Genomic DNA, 12624 nt, shown 5'->3' with positions numbered 1-12624 from the left:
CAAAACAAAATATCAAATTAGACATCTCAGAAACATCAAAACAAAAATGAAATCGAAACAAAACCAAAACTAAATGGAAATCAAAACAAAAACCGAAATAAAATCAAAACAAAAAAATTTAACCACTTCTAGCAAGCCACCATTCCGATTCCTTAAATTGAACATATGTACCAAAATTGTTCTTAATCCTCATTGGGAAATACAAATGTTACCACTATTAGTATAACCTTAAAAGTAATTAACATTACTCTTCAAATTTTAGATATCAAAGTTTAGGCTTAGGTTTATGCCATGTCATGGCATAAAGGTCCTATTATGGTCCTATTATGTCATGTGATGGTATAAAAGGACCAATTATGGACACATTATGCCATGATGGCATAATATGTCCTATTATGCCATGACATTGCATAATGGGTCCATAGTTGGTCCTATTATATCATGTCATGGCATAATAGGACCTATTATGCCAAGATGGTATAATAGGTCCTATTATGCCATGACATTGAATAATAGTCAACCTATTATGCCATCATGGCATAACAGGTCCATAATAGGACCTATTAAGCCACAACATGACATGATTTTCTCGAATTACCAACTTCGTCATCTAATTCATCTCTAACACTGAAACTATGCTAATTTGACATGTTTACTTAGAATAGTAGGACCAATTATGGACCTATTATGCCATGACATTGCATAATAGGTCCATAGTTGGTCCTATTATATCATGTCATGGCATAATAGGACCTATTATGTCATCATGGAATAATAGGTCCTATTATGCCATGATGACATAATAGGTCCTATTATGCCATGACATGATATAATACGACCAACTATGGACCTATTATGCAATGTCATGGCATAATTGGTCCTACTATTCTAAGTAAACATGTCAAATTAGTATAGTTTCAGTGTTAGAGATGAATTATGGCATAATAGGTCCTATTATGCCATGACATTGCATAATAGTCCACCTATTATGCCATCATGGCATAACAGGTCCATAATAGGACCTATTAAGCCACAACATGACATGATTTTCTCGAATTGCCAACTTCATCATCTAATTCATCTCCAACATTGATACTATGCTAATTCGACATGTTTAATTAGCATAATAGGTCCTATTACGCCATGACATGATATAATAGGACCAACTATGGACCTATTATGCCATGACATTGCATAATAGGTCCATAGTTGGTCCTATTATATCATGTCATGGCGTAATAGGACCTATTATGCCATCATGGCATAATAGGTCCTATTATGCCATGGCATTGCATAATAGTCCACCTATTATGCCATCATGGCATAACAGGTCCATAATGATATCATTGCATAATAGTCCACCTATTATATCATGTCATTGCATAATAGAACCTATTATGCCATGACAACATAATAAGTCCTATTATGCCATGACATTGCATAATAGGTCCATAGTTCCAGTGTCCTATATTTTTTGGCTAGCATTTTTAAAAACTTATAAATATCCTATGTATGATTTAATATATCCACACCTAAAGGATTTTTTCTTGCATAAAAATTTAAAAAGAGAGAAAAGTAAACATAATTTTTTATTCATGGGTGAAAACCATTCTTATGACACCTTGGACAAGTACCATGATGAAGACCAAATTCTTGCATCATGTATAATCTATTTTTCAAAAGTACCCTACACTTATGAGTATACCATAATCCATTCAAATTCTCTTTATTCTCAACCATCCTTCTCATCACCCATATCATGTATCTCACATTCCTAGTTTTTTACCTTGATTCGAGTGTTTTAATCATTTTGATACATGTTTTAGGAAAATTCTAATATATAAAATCCTATTTACAGAGAACTCTTACAAAAAAATCTAGAAGATGAGTAACATATATCCACATCTCTACCAAAGTAGGGAGTATGAGTTGAACATGTGATGCCTATCTAGGTAGATATCTACCCAAGTAATATTATCCTATCCTAGGTGCAAATATGCAATACAATAGCTAGCTAAATGCAAGAAATAATGATGCACCAACAAAATGAATGTACACATTGAGGTGACACATAACATAAAAGAGATATCACTAGATATCACATAATTTAATCCGTTATGTTTATTTCATATTATATTACCCCACTTGTAGGGCATGTTTAATATTTTCTCACTTGATTTCCTTTTTTAATCTTACTTTTACTTCATATGTTTTATCTCCTATTGTTACATTATCTAATTTTTATTAATAACTACTAATTTCCCATAATGATTTATGTCTTATACTTTAATATTTGTTCTATCTTATGATCTTCAAGACTATTTGCTTCACATATGTTCATATAGTGTTTTTTTAATCTTATTAAAGCATTATCTTATGTTTATATATTGGTTAATCTATCTTCTTAAAGTATTATCTACAATCCTTTATTGTCATACCTATTATTTTAGAGAATATAATATATTATCACTATTTGATCACGCATTTCTGCATCTTAGTATCATATGATTGTGCCTCACATGATGATCTTGTATTGCTATTAAATCTTGCATGATCTTATGATCATATATTGGTTTATAGAGCGTAATGATCTTACATTTCAATATCTTATTTTAAGCACTTCTCATCAATCCTTATATATTCTTACACTAAGGAGGATCGTCTTATTTCCCACTTCTTTATTGATCTTATGTATGAAATATTTTATATTGATTTTAATAGTTGATGCATTTTACAAGAAATGAATGCATTAAATTGAATATATAATAGATTTATGAAGTTTCATTGATAGTTTTTATTAAGTTTTGTGTGCAAGTTTTATATTTAAAGATTCAATAGTATGTACATGTATATTTTTTTAAGTTCAATAGTATATTATATTTCATGTGTATCTCATTCAATAACATAGAAATGTTACTATTTATAAATATTTTTTTAAAAACTAAAATAGATTCTTCTTTGACATAGACTTGTATATAATTCATGTATATCTTTATATATGCAGGAGCTCTTTGTTATCATGGATGTCTTTGACATAGATGAACTATTAGGTGGAAATCCCCCACTACAACCCCCTCCTCCTCCTCCTCCTCCTCCTCCACCACCACCACCACCACCACCTCCACCTCCACCTTCACCCCCTAGATTGGATGAAATTTATTTAAGAGAATGAATTAATGAAAACCTATAAGTGATTGAACAAAATATTACTGCTATCCAAAATGAGCCAATCAAGCCACCCCATCTACTAGAGTTTGCAAAGCCAATGCAAACTATTGTTGAGTCAATTAGATCTTTCGATTCTCAATTAGATCAATTTCATAGACGATTACAAGAGTTGTCTAATTTTTATGCCGATGGTTTAACTTATAGGCAAATCACTCATCTCAAAATAACCAAAGCTCATTTATGTCCATATTTTACTAAACCAAAAACAAGAGAACCAATGCAACCTAAGCAGAAAATAATTTCAATTAGGTGTTGTGTGCATCTAGAAATGGCTAGACACTTTTGGGATAGATGGTGGATGGTTTTTTATTATCCACCACATTGTAATTATGAGGTCCCTTTTTATTTTTTGAAGAAATTATAATGTGAGTTTGTAATGCACCAAAAACCAAATTATTTTGATATTAAGTCATTCTAGGGTGTTGGTCGTGGAATGCCACAACATAGATTAGGGGCATGGAGTAATAATCCCCTACCAGATCCACCCATAATTCCACTTGTTGCTCCATTGATTCTTGCAGATGTGCAGAATACATCATTCATTTCGACATTAGATGCTTTGACTTCCCTCACAGGTAACCTGAGTGAGCAAGCTGCTCACATGGCATCCGCTCCTCGATGGATGCCACATATGTGTTCGAGTTGTCATGAGACGTGTGTAGGTTCTACTACTGATCTAGGATCTGCTTCAATTCTAGCTGAGCATGATGCAGTAGATGATAGTATGATGACATCATATATGGATTTTCTTTGCTCTGATGATCATCTTGACCAAGTATAAATATATATACATGTACATGTCAATCTTTAAATACTTCATTAAATATAGGTATAAATTAAGTGCATGTCTTTTTTATATACAATCTAATACTTGATTAAATAAATTTGGTTTATGTAGATAAGGACTACACCTAATATTAGAGTCAATATTGCATCTACTGGAACACAACTCGGCACACCTTATGGGGTATAGTATAAATTTCTATCTAGACATTGTACTATCTTTTTAAGTTAATATGTTATCATTGTATACTATATAAATTTTCATGTTGATACATTGAATGCTTCTTTCTGCAAGATTCAGGTCATGAGGGACCCTCTACATCACATCGAGAAGAGGGTGTGACTACTGTGACACCATCTATGGTATGTATCTTAGAATTCATAAATTAAATATGAACTCTTACAACATTGTAACTTAACTTGAAATTATTTAGTACACATATATATGCTCACTAAATATGATTTCATTAAATGCATGTTTGCAGGTGGACACTACTATTAGGATAGGTTGTCCTCATAATTTTTATCAGAACCAATTTGAACGCACATCGATGTCCTTTGAGGTATTAATATGTAATACTTAATTTGATCTTATTTTGACTCTTAATTTAAGATTTAATTGGACACTTTGAATTTGACCTTGTACAGGAGTTAGCTAGCACTACATTTGGTGTTGATACTGCACAAGATACTGCTAGAGGATCTGATGAGCATATGGTAAGTTTGTAACTTAATTTATGAATTCCAACTATATTTGATAAATGATTCTTTTAATATTTAATTTCAATTATTTTAATATTATTTTTTCCTTGTACAGCATGAGACGAGTGGATCTAGACCACGTCCCGGGGAGAAGAGACCATGAGATGTTATTGATGATAGCACTTAGATTTTACTGTTTATTTGGCTCTGATATGATGTACATGTACTTTTTATATGATATGTACTTTTTTATGGACTTTACACATTTTTTTACACGTGCACATACTTTATATATATGGATAGTTGTATAATAGGATTAGATCATATATATTTTGTGCATACTTTATATATTTTGTGCACATTAGATATTATGTGGAGTTCATCATACATTACCATCCAGATTTATATATGGATTAGATAGTATATGGATTATGTGGACTTGAAATTTTATTTATGGAAGTTGTGCTTAAATAACTTTATATGGATTATGTGGACTTGTAATTTTATTTTTGGGATTTTATTTAAATAGTTCTTGTGATTAGATAAACTAAAGGTGTACATCATGAACTAAGTATCAAAACATATCTTATAATTATAACATATTCTAAATTAAAAAGTATTAATCATCATAGATAAGCAAAATATAAAATTACCATTACAATAATAATGATGATAAGAGAAAAGTATCAAAACAAATATATTGAATAGAACTTGATTAAAACATAATTATCTCATTCATAAACTTGACCAATAGCCTCTCATTTATGTATATTACACAATATGTAATCAAGAAGACCTATCTAAAATAAAATAAACAGTCTATTTAAATTATAATAATAAGGATTTATATCTCTCAAAATACAACATAAAGTATGCACAAACAATAGTAGTCATTGAGGCCAAGTCTACTCTGAGAGACCTGGAAAAAAAATACATATGTATGATTAGTTTTTATAATACAGATGCATTGAATTTAAAATACAACATAAAGTATGCACAAACAATAGTAGTCATTGAGGCCAAGTCTACTCTGAGAGACCTGGAAAAAAAAATACATATGATTAGGTTTTATAATGAGGATGCATTGAATTTAAAATACAACATAAAGCATACATCATGACTCTTCAAAGGGATTTGCCTTAAGGGTACAAAAATTTAACTTACTTGTAATTATTCAAAATGAAACATAAAGTATGCACAAATAGCTTTGTTTTCATTGATGCCTTCAACTTGTGGTAGACCTGAAACAAAATTACTAGATTAGATTTTATAATTATGATGCATGATTTAAAATGCTATATAAAATATGCATCATGACTTTTAAAAGGGAGGTGGATTAAGGGTTCAAATTATAACTTACTTGATATTCATTCTATTATACCATCTGCATCCTCTCTCTTTTTCAAAGCATCTATAATTGTCTCGTGCTCTTCCATAGAGAGAGTCCATAATTGTTTATTAGCAGGCTTGCCACGATATCTATCCAATTGTATATTAGTTGCCACTACCAAATGCGATTAATGTATATTCTTCTTCTCTAATTCATAATCTTCAAATGCAGGAAATCCATTCTTTCTTGTTAGATATTTGTGTAGCCAAGTGCCAACAACAACCACAGATCTTGTTGGATAGTCATAACGATCATCATCTACTCGAGGTGTGGTTAGCTTATGTTTTGGCACTACACATCGAGCCAACCAATACTTTGTCCCCTCTTCATTGTCCTTTGTTGCAACAATAGCATATACATGTCCTGTGCACAAAACAATTTTATTTTAATATTTAATGAGAAATAAAAAACAAAAATATACACTATAAGATTTCATAAATATGTACTATCTAATAAATCAAAACAATTTTACCTTGTTGTATAAGATCTGAAATGTGATCATAGTCATTTGATGCAAACATCTGATCCATATCTTCATCAGTTCTTTCATGTGGATCATTTGCATCTATGGGTTTCAATGATCTTTGTTGCCATTCTTCAACCCATTCTTTATTCACAAAATTCCCAATCTCCGGAAACACAAAACTGACAAAAGCAAGCAAGCTGCCTTGCGAATATAGTCCATGTGTTTGAATTAGAACTCTTAAACGAATTCCATTTAGTTGATCCAATGATGGTATTACAATCATGCTGAATAGGAATACTTTCTTCCTCTATCAACTAGAAGAAACGTCAAATTGCAGAGTTTTCAGTTGACCCTTTTGACAACTTTGAATTGCACCAATCTACAACTGCACGAGCATCTCTAAATTTCACTACATCCTCAAATTTCAATTATTCTCTAGCAAGAGCTCCTTTTACAAAGGCACCAGCTCCATCATGTTCCCCCTTACCATGTCCTGCTTCAAAAAAACTCCATAAATGTTGGACATTGGTTATCTTGTGAGCTTTGCATAGCCAATAAAACATTCTTGCATTTTTTAATTGTTCAGTGCAGTTATCTAACCATATCATATGTTGTTCATGTCAATTTCTCTTTCCTCAAGATTATCATGAAATACCTCGAAGCAATGTTGAACAAACTCTAAAGAGTGTAATCGATTATCACTAACATAGAAATGATACTCCCTCAAAAACAATTGTTATCTTTTGTACTGTCATGGTCATGTCTATATATAATGTGCACAAATATGGCCAATTGCAGTGAGTTATAGTATTGTGATTGAGTTTCCTCTTGTGGTTTAAGAGTATAATTTTTTGCAAAATCCACAACTGATACTATTGTTCCAACTCGAAATGTGTTCTTGCATATGTGAAATTGTCCATCAAGCCATCAGGCATGTTGGGAATGTTTCACATATTTTGGAACAATATGACTTTTGTTGTGCTATTGTGAAGTGTACATGTACCTGCAAACACAAAACACTCAATAGATCATTACAAGCATGGTTAATGAATTTGAATCAAAGGAAGACAAAACCATAACTAAGCGATATATCGCCTTCTAGTAAATGTGAGTATGAATTTTGCTCTCAGATCTTGTTATGCAAATTCCAGTGAATTGACTACACTTAGATGGAGGATTTGACTGATGAAGATGCATGATCTAGCATTGATAGCATGATTAAGCTACATGATTTTATGATTATTCTAGAAAATAGGCTAGAATGAAGATGCAATTAAGCTAAAATTGAACATGATAACATTGCTAAGATGATAAACTAGAAGCTATATGCCTATAGTAACAATGCTTGAATGCAAATAAGATGAATAAATCAGGATGCAAAAATGATATCAAATTGGGACCCTTTATTCTCCAAAATGGGGTCTATTTATAGGATTTCCCAAGGCTAGGGGTGAGGTGGCAGGAATCAACGGTCAAGATTGATTTGAAGATATCAATGGTTAAATTGGAGGAGGTTAGCAAAGGGGTTGGACTAAAGGGAACATCTATCATCTCTATGGTGACAAGTGTCAAGAGGCTTCTAGAAGAGGTAGGATGAAAGGGAACACTTAGTGACAAGTGTCACAAAGCTTCTAGAAGAGGTTGGATGAAAGGGAACATGTGGGTAGGTAGAATGGGTTAGGTTTAGGAATGGTTAGGTTAGGTGGTTAAAAGTTAGGAGAATTTGAATTTAGAAATTCAATTAATAAGAAAAGGATAATTAATTTCAACAACTCATAATTGATTTGTTTTAATTAATCAAAGATTAGAAGAAATGATTTTGATGGAGAAGAATTAATTAATTTGAATTAATTAATCAAAGAGGATTATTGAGATGAGCCTATTAAATAAATATTTAGATTTATTAATAAGTAGACAAATGTGTAGGATTTAATCAAATTGTTGATGAATTCAATTAAATTGGGGAGGAGGATTAATTAAATAATTGCTTATTCAATTAATTATCTTCAGACCATTTTTAGGTGTATACATTTTTCCCCTCTTTGAAGCAAGGTGTGATGATGCGTTGATTCAAAGAATAATTTCCTTTTGATGATGATATTGATTTGATAGGATGACCTAGCTCTTGATTGCTAAATTCTGGTACGATGATGCCCCCTTGGGAGATCAATTGAGATAATTGATCTTTGGAGTTTGTGTGAAATTGATATCCTGATAGATTTGATTTGATTTCTACAACTGTGGTTTGATGAAAATGTGAGTTCTTCTATTAGCTTGATTACTTAGATTGATAAGATTGATAAATCTTGATTGATTAAATTGATAAGATCAAAATTCAGTCTGGTTTCAGGAAGGATACATGATGTATAAGACAAAGATGATCAGAGCATCTGGTTTCAGGAAGGATTCATCCTGTACAAGACATGATCAGAACGTCTGGTTTTAGGAAGGATACATCCTGTGTAAGACATGAATCAGAATCAGATCGTCTAGTTTCAGGAAGGATACATCTTGTATAAGACAAAGATGATAAAAGTGTCTGGTTTCAGGAAGGATTCATCCTGTATAAGACATGATCAAAACGTTTAGTTTCAGGAAGGATACATCCTATATAAGATGTGATAGAATCGATTAGGTTTGATTGATTGATTTGATTTGATAAGGTTGATTATATAAAGAACTAATAGTTTGTTGATATCAAGTTGTAGAAATTTTTGGATATATTGATTGTTGACTCTGTTGAGAGAGATATAGCATAAGATTTTTGTTGGGTTGACAATATCTGAAGATATATGAGTCATCATTCTGATTACATGTTTAGTTGTGATGATACTTTGATGATTCCTATGATAGATTTAACCTTGGATAAAATGAGCTTGTGGGATCCCCTGCAAGAATGAAATGTAAGCTAAATGTAAATGCAAATGCAATGAAATGCAAACTATGACCGGACCAGTCACTGGATTATTTTGCATTTTTTGTCATCATTGAGCTTTTGAAATGTGGGAAGTGAGTGAAAATGTCGATGGTATAATTAAACCATGATGATCTGAGCATTACTTTCCTAGATTTTGATATAGCAAGTTAACACAAGCACCGAGGTATAATTAAACCAAGATGACCTGAGTGTTGCTTGCATAAAACAAGCAGTATTAAACATTTCAATACGCAAATTGGAAATGTCTTAAATGATACTCCGATGATAATGTCTTGAGACAAATTTGCACATATTAATGATTAATTTTCAGATAGCAGACAAGAAACATATCATGTTCCTTCCTTGTTCCTAGATAGTCAATGACATCCTGGAGCCACTCAGAAATCATGATAGCAAAAAGCAATATAGAAAAGTTGAACAATCATGGTACAATCATTATCCAAAAAGATATTATCCATTGAAAAGTGGGTTATTTGCTTAGATTGACTTCATGATAGCTTGATAATTGATAGTTTGATCTCATGTTCAACGTTGGATGTGTCTCAGTTTTTGCTTGATAAGAGTTGTCTAACTGTTGTTCTACCTATTTGATTTAGCTCCAAATGATCAAGAGTTTCTCCCAGCTAGGTGTAGGATTTTGCCCCAAGCCTAGAAACAAAGTTGTTATGATATATCCAATGATCGAAACTATGGCAAGAATCCACTTGGGATGTTTGCGTATGTACAAAGACTTGTTTATGATCAGCACTGATGGAATGAATGGATGCAAGTGGAAAAATGCATGAACTAATAGATGGAAGAGCTAGCGGACAGATAGCGCCTGTTTGCCAAGTTTTCACTAGCTGTGTTTTTAATGCCCTTTTTTCATGTTTGATTTTTTTGGATTTTCTTCTTTTTCACTGTTTTTTTTTTTTTTTGATTTTTCACTGATTTTTATTTTTTCTGATTTTTCAGACATAAAACTTTTTCAGATGCATGCTATTGATAGGTTCCTCAAGCTGATCTTCATCCTGTGTTGATAGTTGATATGCTCCTGACCCAAATACTATTGTGACCACAAATGGACCTAACCAGTTTGGTTTAAACTTTCCTTTCTTTTCTCGATCTGCTTAGTTGCGTGGATTTTCCTGTAGCACTAGTTCTCCAACTTGAAAGACTCGTGGTTTAACCTTATGATTATATCTCCAGCACATTCTTTGCTGATATACCTTTAAATGATCAAAGGCATTTTGTCTTCATTTGTGGATCAGTTCTAACTCTTGCAGTCTAGATATTCTTTGTTCTTCATCTGGGATAAGTCCTTTTAGTGATACACGTAGAGAGGGTATCTCTACTTCGATTGGCAATATGGCTTCTGATCCATATACAAGAAAGAAAGGTGTGGCACATGTTGGTGTGTGGATACTGGTGCAGTAGGCCCAAAGAGTAGGGTTCACTTGAATATGCCAATCTTTCCCAACATCATTCACTGTCTTTTTTAGGATTTTCAGAATAGTTTTGTTAGATGCTTCTGCCTGCCCATTTCCTTGTGGATAATATGGTGTGGAGAATTTGTGTTGGATTTTGAACTTCTCACATACCTCTTGTACATCTTTATTTTTAAATGGTCACCCATTATTAGTGATAATCGTCATTGGTATTCTATAGCGACAGATGATGTAATTCAAGATAAATGCAGAAATTTGTTGTCCTATGATATTGATGAGAGGTTCAGCCTCAATCCATTTTGTGAAATATTCTGTAGCTAGAAGGATGAATTTGTGACCATTTGATGAGGAAGGATGTATCTTTCCTACTAGATCAAGACCCCATTGACAAAAAGGACAAGATGTTGCTAAAGCATGAAGTTCTTGTGTTGGTGCATGAATCAAATTCCCATGGATTTGACATTGTTTGCATGTTCTAGCTATCTAAAAAGAATCATGTTCCATAGTCAGCCAATAATAGCCCAAGCGTATGAGTTTTTTTGAAAGTGTAAGACCACTTGAATGAGTACCACAAATGTCATTATGGACTTCATGTAAGGCCTTCGTAGATTCTTCTTGTTCAAGACATCTTAAGAGAGTACCATCTAGACCTCGTTTAAACAAGGCATCCGCGACGAGAGTAGAATGGGAGGATTGGCGAATAAAGTTTATCTTTTGGTTCTTTGATAAGTCGTGAGGTGGAGTGTTGTCTTTCAGGTATGTGTAAGTTTGGCCATAACGGGAGGAAACATGCCCAACAAGTTGACAAATAGTTTGGGAATCAAGACAATTATGAGCAGGGTAAAACAATTCTTCCACCAGGAATTCATAACACTGTTGATTTTCTTGTGTTTGAAGGAGAGAAGCAAGTGTAGCCATGGCATCTGCTGCTTTGTTTTCATTTCTTGGAATCTGCTCAAAATTTATTTCTACAAAGTATTTCTTGATATCATCAACCATCTTTTTATAAAGCATTAATTTTTCATCCTTTGTTTGATAATCATCATTAATTTGATTGATGACGAGCTGGGAGTCTCCAAAGACTTGAAGTTGTGTAATGTCCCATTCTATATCCATTTTGATGCCCGTTAGAAAAGCTTCATATTCTGTGGTGTTGTTGGTGCATGGAAATCTTAATTTGTATGCTTTTGGGATTATATTACCTTGTGGTGTGATGAATAGAATACCTACTCCTGATTCATGTTGTGTTCCATTATTGATGCTTGCTCCCAGACTAATATTCGGGTGATGTATTGTAAGATTGGATCGAACCCTGGAATGTTTGTATATGACCAGGTAAAATTGATTTTCCACTTTTTGAAGGGTTCCAAATATTGTTGCCTTGCTAGTTTTGATAGAGAGATTGTTGGATGTAGATCAGTTGTATCAATGATAACTGCCTCTGCTAGTTCTATCAGGATAGATAACTTCTCTTGATAAACTTCAGGTAAGGTGTCAAATCTCCCATCTTCTGGCGCCTCGAGGAGGTTTTCACCATTAGATGCGTCCTTTATTTTTACTTTTTTGTAGTCTAGTGTTGCCACTAAATGTTTTTCAACATTAGACCTGATATTGTTTTCCTGATTTTTATTTTTGTGACTAGGAGATTCGGCACCCCCATGAATCAAAGATACGTTAGTAGAATCCTTGG

This window comes from Cryptomeria japonica, chromosome 2, assembly GCF_030272615.1.
Source record: "Cryptomeria japonica chromosome 2, Sugi_1.0, whole genome shotgun sequence".
Taxonomy (NCBI): Eukaryota; Viridiplantae; Streptophyta; class Pinopsida; order Cupressales; family Cupressaceae; genus Cryptomeria; species Cryptomeria japonica.
This window is presented reverse-complemented; position numbering follows the sequence as displayed.